The 17,198-nt window shown below is 38.9% G+C and overlaps 1 pseudogene; it reads left to right on the top strand.

Annotated features, from left to right (window-relative positions):
• The first annotated feature begins 4,791 nt into the window (after window positions 1–4,791).
• Window positions 4,792–4,890, top strand: Gm23036 (annotated as a pseudogene).
• Window positions 4,891–17,198: the final 12,308 nt, after the last annotated feature.

Here is a 17,198-nt window from a genome sequence, read left to right as displayed (position 1 = left end):
CAGCCGAAAAAAAACAGAGATAATGAAACTTATAGAGGAGAGAGTGGGGAAAAGCCTCAAAGATATGGGCACAGGGGAAAAATTGCTGAATAAAACAGCAATGGCTTGTGCTCTAAGATCGAGAATTGACAAATGGTATCTCATAAAATTGCAAAGCTTCTGTAAGGCAAAAGACACTCTCAATAAGACAAAAAGGACACCAACAGATTAGGAAGGGATCTTTACCAATCCTAAATCTGATAGGGGACTAATATCCAATATATATAAAGAACTAAAGAAGATGGACTCCAGAAAAAATAATTAACCCAATTAAAAAATGGGGTGCAGAGCTAAACAAAGAATTCTCAACTGAGGAATATTGAATGGCTGAGTAGCAGCTGAAAAAATGTTAAACATCCGTAATCATCAAGGAAATGTATATCAAAAGAACCCTGAGTTCCACTTCACACCAGTCATAAAGGCTAAGATCAAAAATTCAAGTGACAGCAGATGCTGGCTAGGATGTGGAGAAAGAGAAACACTCCTCCATTGCTAGTGGGATTCCAAGCTGGTACAACCACTCTGGAAATCAGTCTGGCGGTTCCTCAGAAAATTGGACATAGTACTACGGGAAGATCCAGCAATACCTCTCCTGGGCATATATCCAGAAGATATTCCAACTGGTAATAAGAACACATGCTCCACTATGTTCATAGCAGCCTTATTTATAATAACCAGAAGCTGAAAAGAACCCAGATGTCCCTCAACAGAGGAATGGATACAGAAAATGTGGTAATTTACACAATGGAGTACTACTCAGTTATTAAAAAGAATGAATTTATGAAATTCCTAGGCAAATGATCTGGAAGGTATCATCCTGAGTGAGGTAACCCAATCACAAAAAGAACTTACATGATATGCACTCACCGATAAGTGGATTTTAGCCCAGAAACTTAGAATACCCAAGATACAACTTGTAAAAGACATGAAACTCAAGAAGAAGGAAGAGCAAAGTGTGGACAATTCGCCCCTTCTTAGAATTGGGAACAAAACACCCATGGGAGGAGTTACAGAGACAAAGTTTGGAGCGGAGAGGAAAGGATGGACCATCCAGACACTGCCCCACCCGGGGGGGGGGTGGTCTATCCTATAATCATTTCCCAAACGCAGACACTATTGCATACACCAGCAAGATTTTGCTGAAAGGACCCTGATATAGCTTTCTCTTGTGAGGCTAAGTCAGTTCCTGGCAAGCAAAGAAGTGGATGCTCACAGTCAGGTGTTGGATGGAACACAGGGTCCCCAATGGAGGAGCCAGAGAAAGTACCCAAGGAGCTGAAGGGGTCTGCAACCCTATTGGTGGAACAATAATATGAACTAACCAGTACCCCCAGAGCTTATGTCTCTAGCTGCATTTTTAGCAGAAGATGACCTAGTCGGCCATCATTGGGAAGAGAGGCCCATTGGTCTTGCAAACTTTATATGCCCCGGTACAGGGGAAACACCAGGGCCAAGAAGTGGGAGTGGGTATGTAGGGGAGCAGGGGGTGGGGGGAGGGTATAGGGGACTTTTGGGATAGCATTTGAAATGTAAATGTAGTAAATACCTAAATAATTGGAGGAAAACAAACAAACAAACAAACAAACAAACAAAAAGGTAGCCTGGTTCCTGTTTGAACAAAGGCTAGATATTGGTGATCCTGAAGGTCTAGAAGGCATAATTCCCCACTTCTGGGCACCTGGATGTCACTTAGTTACAAACCCCATAGCCCTTCATAAATTTGTGGTCATCTGTCACATAAGGCAATGTCACAAACCCTCACCACCACCACCACCACCACCACCACCACCACCACAGGTAGAGGATGTGACCTGGAGATATGTACCCTCTAGACATCTCCATTTTAATGAGGTACCTAAAGCCTGGAGGACTTAGACAATAAACTCTCCTTCCCAGACACTCCATTCTACAAAAGGTATTTAAACTTAGCTCTGCCCTGACTAATAGAATACAGTTTTTCTCATCCACTTTCTGCCATGGCAGTAAATGCCTTAAAACCATGGACTGCCTCTTTTTATCGGGATCTGCCACAAGGAGCCATAGAGGAGGCCTTTGCCTACAGAGTCACCCTCTAATCTCTTGTAGAAGAAGACCTCTCTATGCTTCCTAGCCATGACCACCAAGCCAAGCCTAGCCAAGCCAAGCCAAGGACTATCCCCTTGGAATCCACCTGGAGCTCCCCCCACCTTTATCCAAGATTCAGCTAGCAGACCCCCAGTCTTTTCTCATATCTTCCGAGGCTCCCAGCAGTGCCTAGATGAGCAAGAACCTGAAAATCAGCCAGCTCTGGCTGTCCCGAGGGCCTCAGACTGTGCTTCCCCACCCCTGGAGCAGCATCCCACGGTGGGGGGGGGGGCTGTGTGTTCCATACACCCACCATCCCTGTGACAGTAAGTGCAGTTAAACTTGGCTAGTCCTGCCTCCCCAGGCCATGCCCTGAGGCAAGGCAGAGAAGGCACCCATTAAGCCTGTATTCACAAGTAACTCATATTCAACAATAGGGAATATTTAAGATTGGCAAAATAAGGACTCATTCTTTTGTATAATTATGGTAATTTCTATCTATGATCATCTTACAGTATCTACTCAGTATTAGAATAATAGTAATGGACCATCATAGAAAAGTTTCCTGTCAATAAAATATAATCTCTGGCCTGGATTGAATTTACCATTTCAGTGATCTGGGTCAATCACCCAGGATAGGGACCACATAAGAAGGCAGGTTCAACTTAAGCCAAAAAATTTCTCATATACATTTTCTTCCATATAAGATGGAGAACTTTTACAATTTATTCACTTAGACATTTATAGAGATATGACATTTATAAGCTTCAAATAATCTCCCTGAAATCTCTGGATCTAATAGTCGTTGTCAGCCCTCCCACAACCTCTGGACACATGTCACAGATTTTACTCACAGAAGGTATTTGTCTTCTTTACCTTCACTTGTAGGCAAAACACCACTCTTAAAAAACATAGGTCAGGGCTAAATTGCACCTAAATACATTAAAAAGCTTAGGACAAGTGCATTTAGTGAATTAGAATTCACTAAGGTAGCCTAGAATGCTGTCTATTTTTAAATTAATAACCTAAGTATGAATTATGTTTTTCAGGAATCAAGACACATTGAGAAAGTCAGTCTTAGACTAGGTTATTGAACACAACAAGGTAACAACAACCAAGGACAGAAAATATGACAATTTCTATTCCTGTTCTAAGGGAATTACAAAGCAACTAACATATAGTCATTCTCCACTCTATGAAGTAATATAAAATCTAAAATAACTGGCACTTTCTACAGTCAGAGTCTGGATCTTTGCATTCATTTGGAAAATGAGTAATATGCATTGTCATCACTTCTTGCAGTGCTTGCACTGCATTCTTTCTATAGCATCTCATGGTTCTGTTCTTAAGTTCACCGGTACATGACTATCCATGGTGTTATTCCTGTGCTTTGGACACTATCTGGCTAGAAAGAGCTCCATATATATACTACCTTACAACAGAGGAACCCAGAGCACAATTATCAGTGAGGTTTGTGAGGCATGATTTTGCTGCTCCATTACACAGGACATCTTTCATCTCTGAAGACCAGAGCTTGAAACTAAGTGCATCTCTGTCTTTGTCTCTGTCTTTGCCTCTCTCTTTCTCTGTCTCTCTCTGTCTATGTCTCTGCCTCTCTCTTTCTCTGTCTCTCTCTGTCTCTGTCTCTTTCTCTCTCTTTCACACACACACACACACACACACACAAGCACACACAGATGAAGTGTGGTTATAGATATATGACAATTAATGTTAGAGTAGAACAGGTCGGAATTTTGTTGTAGTTGGTTTTATCCTTCCACAATGTGGAATCCGGGGATTAATCTCAGTTCATCAGACTTGTCATCAACTGTATTTTCTTGTTCAACCTATCATCTCCTCAGATACCACTTCTAAGCCTTTGTAATTTATTTATAAAGAAGTTACATACTCTCAGAATATTACATAGAAAATACATTCTCAATTATCATGATGGGGCAGGGTTGTGGTGGCAGTAGATATTTGCAAGGGAACTACAGTTCCAAGTAAAAGAAGCTATACCTACATTGCATATTTTACAAGGGTGAGGGATTACATTTTTCATAATTTCTTGGGTAATCTTGGAATATTGAACAGTAGTTTATTGCCAATTTCAGTGCATTACTTAACGTTCTTGTGATTTTTCTGGTGAGTGGTTTTGAAATATATTAGGAAACACCTAAGTTTCATGAAGCAGGTCTTAAAATGTTATCAGATAACATGTTAGGTTTAGAGCAGAGATACTCTTGCTTTACTGAAATCTCTTCTGGTATTTGACTAGTATATAGCAAAGTGTGTTTAGTTACTGAGAATTATAGTCAAGTCCTCATGTTTGAAAGGCAATCAGTTTACCAACTGAGATATTCTCCAGCAAAAAAGGATACTCTCTTCCATTTATACATCCCAAGTTTAGAAAATTAATTGATATTATATTAGACAGAGGTTCAATCCATCTTCACTTAACAACTGAGTACTAATTTACAGATGTATTTCAATAAATATGGTTTTCAACAAAGCACAGAGCCATGGTCAATACCAACATGTGTCCCCCTTGCTTACAATCCATAGCAGGAATAGAAGTCTTTGTGTACTCACACATTAGAAAAAAAAAAAAAAAATATATATATATATATATATATATATATATATATATATATATATTTATATTCACAGGAGTCACATAATTTTAGGTTTATACCACGTGGGTATCACTAGGTGGCAGAAAGAAGAGAGGCTTTGTCTACAGTAAGTGTGACCTGTCAACATCTGAATGATTAGTAGCCTAACAGTCCCTGAAAAAGAAAAAAAGAAGGAAAAAGAAAGAAACCTAAGCCTAAGACAACTAGCAGTCTGGTGCCTGGCCCATATAGGGAGCTAGCATGAGACAACCACTAGTCTGTTCGCATTGTATAGGACTGTTCTAGCTCCCAGAAACAACAATAAATCTCTTGGGGTCATGTAACCCAGATGGATCAAGCCAAACACTACCCCATCTGGGATCAGGGACCCCTGGAAGAGATGAGCACAAGAAGACAAGTGATTCTAAGCCATGAGCCATAGAAAGGGATGTAATCTGAGATGACCACTGGTCTGGAAGCTCACATGGTTAGGTGAGCAGACCATATCAGAGATGAACCATTCCTGGTGAAATAATGCACAAAAGGACACAGTACTTCTTAGACCACTCCTTACAGGACACCATACAGTTAAAGATCCTGGGTGACTCTAAGATGAAGAAATAAATGGTGAAGGAATAGAAGAGGAAGAGAAACAGAAGGATGTGGCAATAAAGAGAGGAAGAACTGGAGACTCAGGGTAGCAAGGAACTGCCTGGCACATGTATCTATTAATGAAACCTGGAACCACTGTGAGGTCATGACATGTCTGAGGGTTGTATAAAACAGGCCCCATTCCTTGCCAGGGCATTATGAGAGATCTGGCCTTGGGAACTTGAGCACAGGAGATAGCCCTAACCAGCTACTGTACTTCAAAAATCAGGGCTCTGCTTATCCCCCAGATCTGGCCCTGCTTGTAGGAATTGCTGGCAAGCCACTCCTGAAGGTATCAGCATCTGGGAACTGTCCTTGACAATTGTCTTCCATGAGGAGGAATGGATGAGAGAGAGATACCCTTCTCTGCCTCCTCCTTGGCCACCTGAAGCAGGTGGGAGACCTGGCCCTGTGGTCATGAAAGCCAGAAAGTTGCAGTACTTGGGCGATCAGGCCCTGCATGTCACCTGTGCAGGACAGTAGAACTGACCATGATGGTGGTAGGGTACTGGCAAGCCATTACTCTGTGCATGAGAGTGGGAAACCTGGTACTGCCACTTGTCTGCTCAGTAGTGACACTAGTATACACAAGGAAAATATGGTCCTCCTCTCACTTCTTACCTCCTTTGTCAAGAAGGAGAACTTGCCCTGGGGTTTCCAAAGCAGAACAGCTGGCCCTGCCTCAAGAGTCAGGTGAGAGGTCTCTGCATCTTGCCTGGGCAGTACAGGAGTGCTCTCCGAATGGGGTTACAGGTGAGACAGTCTGGAGGGTGTGAGCTCAGGAGAGCTCATCCAAACTTTTCTTTACTGTGAGGTGGTTAAGATGAGGGAAAGGTGCCCTTGATAACTGTGGCAGGTGGGAGATTGGGCCCTGGGGTTATGAGAGTTAAGAGAATTGTTCCTGTCCCTTACTGGATGCCACACTCAGGGATGAGCCTTAGATTTCACTTGGGCAGCAGAGTATAGCTGTCACTGATGGCATGGGTACAGATGAACCATCCTGAGAGCATTGGAGTGAGAGAGCTGTTTAAACTCCCTGCTAACTGTAGCATTAGATGGGCCAGGTGGGCCAGGGCAAGAGACATTGTCCCAGTGATCTAGGTGGTAGAGAGCTGGTGGGGTGACCAGCTCAGATACCCATCATGCCCAGATCCAGAGCTTTTATGTTGGCCTACTTTAACACCTATCATATCGATGAACTGTTGGCCTCTATAAAGGACTGGTCCTACTAAACCAAAACTAAAATATCTTGATGACACAGGCCAAGAAGTGGATATCCAATAGGAGTCACTGTGAGGACTGTATACCAGAATCCAGAGGTCTCATACAAGACTAAGGAGTCACTGCAATACATATTTGTAAGCCAAGAAGTGTGGACAAAGGAGTATGGTGTGGAACTCTGACACATTACAGCATCCACAATGAGAGTATTTTTCTCTTTGTTGGATGGGACATTGCAAGGGTGGACGATTGGTATGAGGAGAGAGGGGAGATGAGTGTGAGTGAGATACATGATGAAGACTTTACAATGAGCCAATAAAGTATTTTCAAAACCATATTAGCCAACTTAGGCATAAAAATTTGTATATGATAATTCACAAAATGTCCTACAGTTTTGAGAAGCATGTGTGCAATGAATTATGCCATCTAGTCATGCTTAAAACACTTCAGTGGTTCCCAACATTGCTCAAAATACAGTATAACCTTGTGACTTTAGCTGACTTCTGCCCCTGTGACTGATGTTCCATCCCAGAAATATGAAGCTACTGTTATTCATCTTCAAGGGCAAAGAGGGCTTCAAATAATTTACTACCAGCCAAGTTATAACTAGTGAGAGAAGTTGAGCTTTTTATATTTTGGAGTGACTTCATACTTTGGTCAATTCAAGGTTTTACTTGTATTCATGGAACTCTATCTAGTATTCAGGAACACTCTTTGGCACAGAAATACATAAGAGTGTCATGGTATGCAGCCTATGCAAAGAACACAACAATTTTCACATATTCTTCCTAAAATGTGATATCTCTATTGATAAAACACTTTTTTGGAAGAATATGACCTTCAGAACCCATGTAATGCCTTTTGGTGCTGATCACATATGTGAATGTCACCTATTATGTGTGTCTGTCACCAAACACACATACACTCATAGGAGGAGAAACACATGAAAGAAGTTGTCTCTGCTATTTTCTCAGAAAATGAAAGGGAAACAACACCAGACAGCATATGAGCATTTCCCTAACTTCTGAGAACACTGAATCAGTGAGATAGCTCAGTGAGTCATGAAATTTGCTGTCAAGTATAATGAAATGTGCTCTGTCCCTGGGCACTCCATGGTAGAAGAGGAGAAAAAAAAACACTGCATGTTGTCCTCTGACCCCAACATTTACTAAGTGACAAACACACAATCACCCCCATGTAGTCAATACAAACACACACACACACACACACACACACACACATATAAACTTCTAAATAATTCAGGAAGAATGTGAAGCCTAGAAATGAACTCAGTAAATTTTTGCAGTGTTGCTTCAAATTAGTGCCTATGTTTCTTTGGGAAAATGACTTTGCTCTTGCTGGCAACCCCTAAGGTAATTTCCATGATGAACACCTTATGGTATTCAGGTATTCATGTTTGTTTTCATCAATTTTCTCATTGCTATGTCAAAATACCTGACCAAACAAGTTAAATGTGGAAAGCCTGTGTCTGGCACATATTTCAAGTTGATACAGGATATAATGGAGAAGAAGATTAAGATGCAGGCATAGACATGAGTATTAGATTATTCAAAGGCAGTGGCCACCATCGTCATAGTTCCTAGATCGCTATGTGAGGTAGATTCCAGTGGCCTCCTTAAGAGAGATCTGTTGGAAAATTCCTACTTGGGAGATCATGGGGATTCTTTGTGTCTTCTGCATGACATGATTCTATACACAGTGTCACAGTGTTTGAAGAGGGACTGGTGGTTTACTTTTGTGTTTTCAGACAGCTGTATGTTTTTCATAATCCTCACATCTTCAATTCCAGGTGTAGAACTATATGTCATCTACCACTTCTATAAGTTTGTGATAAATTGGCAATATATATTATTTGTCTTTTCTTGGATTTCACTCTGTGTGTGTGTGTACTCTATGTCTTAGGGTTTCTATTGCTCTTCTCAAACAGCTAGATAAAAGTAGCTTTGGAAGGAAAAGGCTTGTTTCATCCTGAGCTTGGTGTAGTCCACCATCCAGGGAAGTCAAGGCAGAATCTCAAGGTAGGAACCTGGAGGCAAGAACTGATGCATAGCCATGAATGACTATGGCTTACTGGATCACTACTCATGGTTTGTTCAGGCTCCTTTATGATACTATTCAGAACCTTCTGCCATTAGATAACATCACGTAAAATTAGCTGCCTGGCCTAATTATTATTTAAGAAATAGGCATACAGGTCTTGTCCACATGCCAACCTTATGGAGACACTATATCAACTGATGTTTCCTTTACTGAAATGACTTTAGGTTGTTTAAAGTTGACAAAATCTAGCTAACACAGGTATGCCCAAATGTGTATATGAAAGTCAGCGGACAACCTCAGGTGACTCTTATAATCTCACTTCTTGTTTTATCCAGGGTCCCTAATTGTTTTTTTCTTTTTTGCTTTTTTTTATAGTATATACCATAAGCTAGATGGGTTGTGAAAGTGAAGAGTAGGAGCATTTTCTGACTTTATTTAAATATGTATCCTGGGTAATGTGAATTCAGGATTTCATGGAAAAAGTACATTTACTCATTAAACCACCTCTCAAGCCCTTGTTTCTTCTATTTCTATATAACAGTTCAGCTCTGCAGATCTGCTACTCTCTCTCTCTCTCTCTCTCTCTCTCTCTCTATATATATATATATATATGTGTGTGTGTGTGTGTGTGTGTGTGTGTGTGTGTGTGTGTATGTATATCTTTCATCCATGCACTCTAAACCCATTTTTTTGCTCTTATTTCCTGTGTTTTTTGTTTTGTTTTGTTTTACCATTTCATTCGTTTTTATTGTGGTTTGTATGTGTGTGCATGTCAGTGGTGGCATCAGCCTTTAATCCCAGCACTTGGGAGACAGAGGCAGGCAGATTTCTGAGTTCGAGGCCAGCCTGGTCTACAAAGTGAGTTCCAGGACAGCCAGGGCTACACAGAGAAACCCTGTCTCAAAAAAACCAAAATTATGGTTGACTTTAGTTAGTTGTGTGAAATTAGGTCAAACATGTCTATCAAATCCAGCATTTCATTTTCTTCATGAGTTTAACTGAATATGTCCCAAGGGACGTGTGCCATGAGACTGGGAATACACAAAATTCTCTTACAGTGTCATGTGAAAATAGGACAGAGTACAGTGTACATTTTCCTAGACACCAAATATTGATGAAATTTCTAAGAACAGTGTCTAATAACAGGAGGCAAACATTAGCTAAGAAATACAGTGTAAAAAGAACTCAAAGAAGAGAAATCATTTTCTTCCTTAACTAAAAGTTAGAGGTTTCTTTCTGCTTCTGAGTAGCCTCTCCTCCCCTCAAACCCCCCCCCCCCCCAGAGGCCAGACGTGCCAGCTCCTAGTCAGAAAGAGTTTTAGTGTAGTAATGGAGAACCATTAAAGGAAAACAAGCAGATCTTGTTAAGTTTGAAAGCAAGCCTATTCTACATATTGAACTCCAAGCTAGCCAGTGTTACATAGTGTGAGTTTATTTCAAAAAGAAAAAATGGAGAATGGAACATCAGACCTATATAGAATGAAACACTGTTGTTGGACCAGGTTAATCACTTGTCCTCGGGACTGAAATCACCTCAATACATACTAAGGACAAAGAACTTTGTGTCATTTTACTGAGATACTTCACAGAATTCCTTTCCAGTACGTCCATATGAGCTGAGCCACTATGAGGTTTGGTGATTCTGGATCCTTTTTCAAATCCTTATCTAGTGTTGCTTATATGTTTGGGAAACCATGAATAAGAAGGTAACACTGAACCCTGTCATATAGTCCGCACCAAGAAAAAATTATAAGTGAATCACAGATTTATATATTAAAAAGTGGTATTAATGAATGTTCTTGAAAAAATAAGACTTGTTCTTAATAAACCAGAAAAAAGATACTAGCAAAGATTCAAATACAGAAATAGAAAAATAAAATAGCTGAACATACTTATAATAAAATGAATGAAAATAAAAATATAATAAGATATCAAATAGAAAACAAACAATATCACAAAATATTAATACAAAGTCTCAAATTTTATAGATGTGACAGAGGTAGAAAATCACCTATAGGAGAATCACAGCACATTCTGCAGTAGATAAAACTAAGTGTCTAAAAGAAAATCCAAATGAAGATGTTGGTGGCACGTGAGAGATTGCTACAAGCAGAGTTCTTGCTATACAGACCTAACAACATGAGCCTGACTACTTGAATCCATACACAGAGCTGTGTGTGCCAGTGTATGTCTGCAATCCCAGCTGAATTGCAGAGCTCCAGATTCAGTGTGAGACCCTACCTTCAAAGTAAAGTGGAGAGTAACTCCATAAGATATTTCATATTGACCTCCACATGCACATATAAATTCAATACAAGCATACCCATGAACAGGAACACATACAATATTATTGGAAGGTTGTGGGAATCTCTTTGTAGTCACTAGATAATACTAGGGAAATCAAAGTCTCCTCTTTGATTCTTAGCCTCCTTAATAGAATAATTTAAGAAAGAACTTAATTGGAAGTTTGAAGGGAGTTTATTAGAGCTTAAGAGGGAATTCACAAGGCAGGCAAAACTTAAAATCTCCGTAGCTGTTCTGAAGAGGAGAACGGAGAAGATAAAGGGAAAAAATGTCATTCTGTTTGAGTTAAGCAGGCAACATGTTAGTCATAAGGTGTCAGGTGGCCACGTGGTAGGAAGGGGAGTTTCAGAGAAAGAATGAGAAAGCATGGGTACCAGGGAGAACATTCTTAGGCTCTGTCTAAGATCCAAGAGAAAAAGACTATTTGATGAATTCCAGGACAGTAACAGGCACTGATTCAAAATAAAATGGCAATTAATATGGACATAGCTTGAGGAAGAGAACTTGAGTTTATGCTGTCATATATATATATATATATATATATATATATATATATATATATGCATACAAAAAGGAACATGAATAGACACGCTTATACAAATAAACCAATAAACTGTGACAAACAGCAGGTTGCTGCTTTTCTGTTCCACGTCCTGAAGAACTTGCAACATCTCCTGCTAATAGTAAATCCCAGCTTTTGCCAGATGCTATGTCTGTGGGGTTTTTTTGTTCTGTTGGTTGTTTTTTTTTTTTTCTTTTTTCTTTTTCTTTTTTTTTTTTTTTTTTGAATCTTTTGTCTTCTTATCCTTTGTGTTTCCAGGGACCTTATATTACAGAGAGGTAGCCATAAAGAACTCTGTCGATCAAGATAGCTTTCCAGTTTACCCACTAATCAGACCCTTCTCTGGCTAACCATTTTTGCCATTTCATGCATCTCTATAAGTGACATTTGGTAGCTGAAATCTCTGAGTTTAATTTCACTATGGCTGATAAATATGTGAGCTTCTGAAAGACATGACCATGAAGGGAAACAGGATTTTTCACCCTAAAACAAGCCACATTAATACTGTTTTCACTGATGGTATTTAAGTAAAAGCAAATAAACCAAACAATATAAATAAACAACAAAAACATATTCAAGAGCTTAAGTAGTTCAGTCAGCAAAATGCTTGCCTTGCAATAATGGGTAACTGAATCTCACTCTCAATCCCACAAAATATGATGGGAATGGACTATTTACTTAGAATCTTAGAATTTGTAATCTGAAGAGGTGGAAATAAGAAAATTCCTAGTGATCTCTGGCCTGCCACCTTGCCCAAACCACTGAGAGATCTTACCTCCAAAATCAAAGTGAACAATACCTAAGGAAGGACAGTCCAGAAAACTCTCTGACTACTACATGCCCTCATGTAAACATGTAAGAGATCATATATAATTCTCTTATATATTTAAGAGAGAGACAAGAAAAATACACATCCAGAAGAGCTATCCCATGGCCACTGATTGTTGAGATAAGGGCATTCTTTTGAATCATTGCCATACACCACCCTCATCTCTATGTAAAGAACAAAACTAATTTGTGTGTCAAGCAGACCATGTCATCAGATAGGAAAACTTGTAATGTTGAGCCAGCTTAACCCCTGGAAATCTCAGATTTGAGAATGGTAGGCATGAGGCCAAAATTCCTGCCAAGCTACCTGATCAGCAATCTTTAACCATGACACCCCACTAAGAGGACCATGATAGTTGGTCAGGTCTTATAAAAATCTTGAGTTTTCCATGAAAATGAGGTATTTAAATAGACCCTTAATGTTTGGCCAATGAGCTTCTTTTCTGGTCATTCCTTCCAACAAAAAGTATTTAATCCCTGCTTCACCTTGAATAAGATGTGGGCATTTGCACCCACCATCAAATAAAGCAGTTTAGACAAGCAAGGACTATTTTTTTTCGTCCCTAGAGAAAGCCAGCCCCTCCTGAACTCTAGGCATTCAGTTGGACCAAACCCGATTATGCCCTGCCCCATGCTCATCCACCCCCTTCCTGTCTGGCACATAGGGGAACTGAGAACTCATAGACCCATCCTCAACTCCTGATAATCCCCAGCAGTGTCAGGGTACAGAGAAGACTGAAAACTATAGCATCCATTTTCATGGCCTGGGATCCCTATCACAGACTTTGTTCTGCCTTCCTTGAGAAGTTTGTTACCAGTACTCTGGCACCCCCGTGGCAAGGCAGACAGGCAGCCCAGCACTCGTTCTCCCTTCTAGCTCAGACATGACTCCTAAAAGAACCATTAAAAAAAGGTAACCTTAATACATTATTCTCTTCCCAAATATTTGCTTTCTATAAGTCTACAGAACCAGGCCCTTGTCCTTTTTAACTCTAAAATTAATTTTCTCTTGTTGAAGGTTTTACACAAGCCAGATATTTGAGTCACTACTTCTCTACCACCCATTGTTGATTCACCATATGATATGGAGAGTAAATGTTCCTGAAGCAATTTGCTTTGCTTTATCTACTGATTTCCATTTGTTATACAGTCAATGCATGCTAGGAACTCAGGGATATATGGCAAGCATGCCTCCTCTTCCATGCTAAAAACATAAGTGAGGATAAAGAGGGCCAGGCAGAGCAAATATGGCTCTTTAAAAAAAAAAAAGTGAGGCCAAAAATTCACATGGTTATAACCTCAGTGTGAGGAGAGAGATATAGGAAGATTCCTGGGAATTGCTGGCAGGAAGCCCAGCCAAATAATGTATTTCAAGCTCCAGTGAGAGACCCTGTCTAGAATAATTATGAGAATAGCTCCGAAGGAAAAAAAAAACACTATTTTCATTCCTGACCTTACACACTTTCACACATTGTTCATCTCCCCAGATGCAAGCACAAATCTTTATAGAAGAGTTCTGACTGGTTGTACCAGTATAGCCATTTACTTAGGAGGCTGAGTCATGAGAATTGCTTGAGCCTGGGAGTTTCAAGCTTATAAAACAGAAGATCTTATGTATTAAAATAAAATATACAAAATAAAAATGAGGACTGAGCAAGAAATAGGAATACTTTTAAACACAATATAGCTAATTGAAGACTTTATATTTGCACATCTCATGACTCATAAAACAAAATTCATAACACATCAAAGTAATAAAAATTACATACTCCTTTTTTCTAAAGTAATGAAAAAGTATGTAATAAGTGAAACTTATATGTAACTATCACTGATCTAAATATTCATTTCAAGATTATACAGAGAGAGACAGAGATGTGACACAATTGGTAGAGTACTTGGCACACATGTGCATAGCCTTGACTTCAATTTCCAAAACTGCCTAGCATTATGTTCCATATCTGTAATCTCAGCACTGGGAGATAGAGGTAGAAGATCAGAACTTTAACACCATCTTTATCTATTTAGTAAATTTGAGGGCAGCCTGAGACTCTGAGAGTCCCTGTCTCAAAAAGTAAAGTAAAATTCTGGCCAGGAAGCATCAAAATATAAGGAAAAGACGACTATACTTCATAGAGCTGAAGATATAAAGCTAGAAATTACATTATCATTAATGCAATTGTCACCTTGAGAAATCCACATCACTGTGTTGTATAAAACCTACCATTAATACCATAGAAGAAGTCCCCAAGGAAAGCATAAATTGTATGGGTTACTAGGAGTACACCAGTAAGCTAAACAGAAATGGACTAGGACACATATTCTTTCTAGGCATGACCTTTCAAATTTTCAACATAAGATTTGCAAAACATTGCTTCTCTGTTGAGTGACTAGAAGTTCTTTATTACATATAGAGATGATGGGATAAAGAAATAAGATAAAAGATGACATATAGACATTTCTGGAACAATATGATCACTGTGAGCTGTGAGCACAATTTGTAATCTTGAATATAAGACAGAAAATGTATTATTCCTACTCAGTTATCTTGAAAAGTACTCTATTCAAGATAAGAAGAGGTTTAGACATGTCATTGTTTTTGTAAAGACTAAACAAGGTGAATGAAAACAGAGATAGATGTGTCCTAAACTGCTGATTAGCTCCACAACTCACTTTACCCAAAACACTTGTCCTGAAACTTTAATTCAATTTCTCAGACACTAAATAGGGAACAACTGGATACCAAGCCTGTATATTTATGAATGCTGAAAATGAGGTCATACAATGCAAAAACATTGCTTTAAGCTGGCCATCTGGTATGGGTGGAATTTAAGAATCAGGTACTATCTTTCCATGTTCTATCCTATAAATGCTGGAATTATAAGCAGACACACACACACACAAACAAACACACAGTTTAAACATGTTCATAAGTTTCCAAATGGACCTCAACAGGAGAGAGTAAACATGACCAATTCCTAAAAGGCTCTCAGAGAGCATCCTATTTACATAATATTAATCTGCATTATCATTGTTATTGAATCTCAAGTCTTCTACACAGAAGTTAGAGACATAGCACAAATGAAGAGAGTTTGTATTTATATGCCATAAAATATTTGTCTTCTAGTATTAACTGAAAAATTATAGTTTTTAATCTGCAAAAAAATTATACTTTGTATTGAAAAATGTGTGTCTTTAAGCTCTACAAATCCTATGTTATGTGACATAAGTGTTTGACACATCTACTGTGAATAAAATTTGAGGGAGAATAAAAATTTCTATAATGAAGGTGGTTCAATGGGTATTCCACAGGGTATTTATGTCTAGAATAAATTCTAAAATTAAAAATGTACTCCTTCCAGCAGTATCATGCTTTGAAAAACTCTGGGGTGTGTGTGTGTGTGTGTGTGTGTGTGTGTGTGTGTGTGTGTGTGTGTGTGGTGTGTGTGTGTGTGTGTGTGTGTGTGTGTGTGGTGTGTGTGTGTGTGTGTGTGTGTGTGTGTGTGTGTGTGGTGTGTGTGTGTGTGTGTGTGTGTATACAAAGACCACATGTGTCATGAAAATGGGAAGACAGTTGTGGGAAGGGCATAGAAGGTCACAAGATGGGTCAGGGGAATGGTGGAAAAGAGACAAAAGGATAGTCAAACAAAACAAATCTGACACTTTACAATAGTGCAATTGTGCACTGTTCTTATCACTGTAACACAATGCAGGACACAAGCAATTTAAAACATAAAAGGGAGAGTGGGCTCACATTGGGATGTTACAGTTTATCATGATAAGGAAGTCATGGAAGCTGGACCATGAGGCATCTGGTTAATTTTTCTCTATAGTCGGGAAGCAAATTGAGATGAGTGCTAATGCTCAGCTCTGTCTAGTTTGCTATTCAATCTAGGACTCTATGCCTTTACATACATTTAAATGGGTCTTATAGGGTTGTTCCACCCCATAAACCCAGTTTAAACATTCCAACAGAGCCAGAACTTTGATCTAGATTCTATCTAGTTGACAGTAAATGTTAATCATCTGCATATATGCAAGTAAAAATAAATAAATGTCTGAAGATACAAGCACATCCTCTGTATACAAAAAACTTGTCTCTTATGATTCTCTCTAGCTTTGCAAACACTCATATTCTATGTAGCTTTTGTCCCCAAATTTGTGATAACTTATACCTATACTGTTCTGCAATATTCAGTGCAATCATACATGCATACATACTACAATCATACATACATATAAACATACAATTGTGTACTATACATGTCAGCCAACAATGAATTGCACATATAATAATTGGTACATTAAAGTATAATGCAGCTAAAAGAGTTCAATCACTCTCCCACTTTATTTTTTGAGATAGAACCTCAATAAAACCTGGAGCATACAGACAGTTCATCAGGGTTCTAGCCAACATGATCCTGCAATCCTCAATCTCTACCTTAAAAGACTGAAATCACAGGAAGGCTGCTATGTCTTTTATCACAATATTCTTGTTTGCAGAGCAAACACCTTTAGTTCAATTTTATCACCAAAGCCCACACTGGTTCATTTTTACAGATACATCAATATTTTGATATAGAAATACCTACAATTGTATTAGTTTCCTACAGTATTGGCTATAGTAAATGATGCAGAATTTTGTAACCTAGACACAATCAAGCCTATTGGCAGCATGAATCCCAGTTAAGGTATAAGGTGCTCCAACACATTTGTAAGTGAAACTATCATATTGTTATGATAAAATGTTGCATACCTTGCATCTATACCATTTAGATCAGCAATGTAACAGTCTACATCACCTAGATTCTTATAAGGGCACTGTATGGAATCTATACTATAATCAAATGGGCTTA

Source organism: Mus musculus, chromosome 1 (genome assembly GCF_000001635.26).
Source record: "Mus musculus strain C57BL/6J chromosome 1, GRCm38.p6 C57BL/6J".
In the NCBI taxonomy this organism is placed as follows: Eukaryota; Metazoa; Chordata; class Mammalia; order Rodentia; family Muridae; genus Mus; species Mus musculus.
This window is presented reverse-complemented; position numbering and strand designations above follow the sequence as displayed.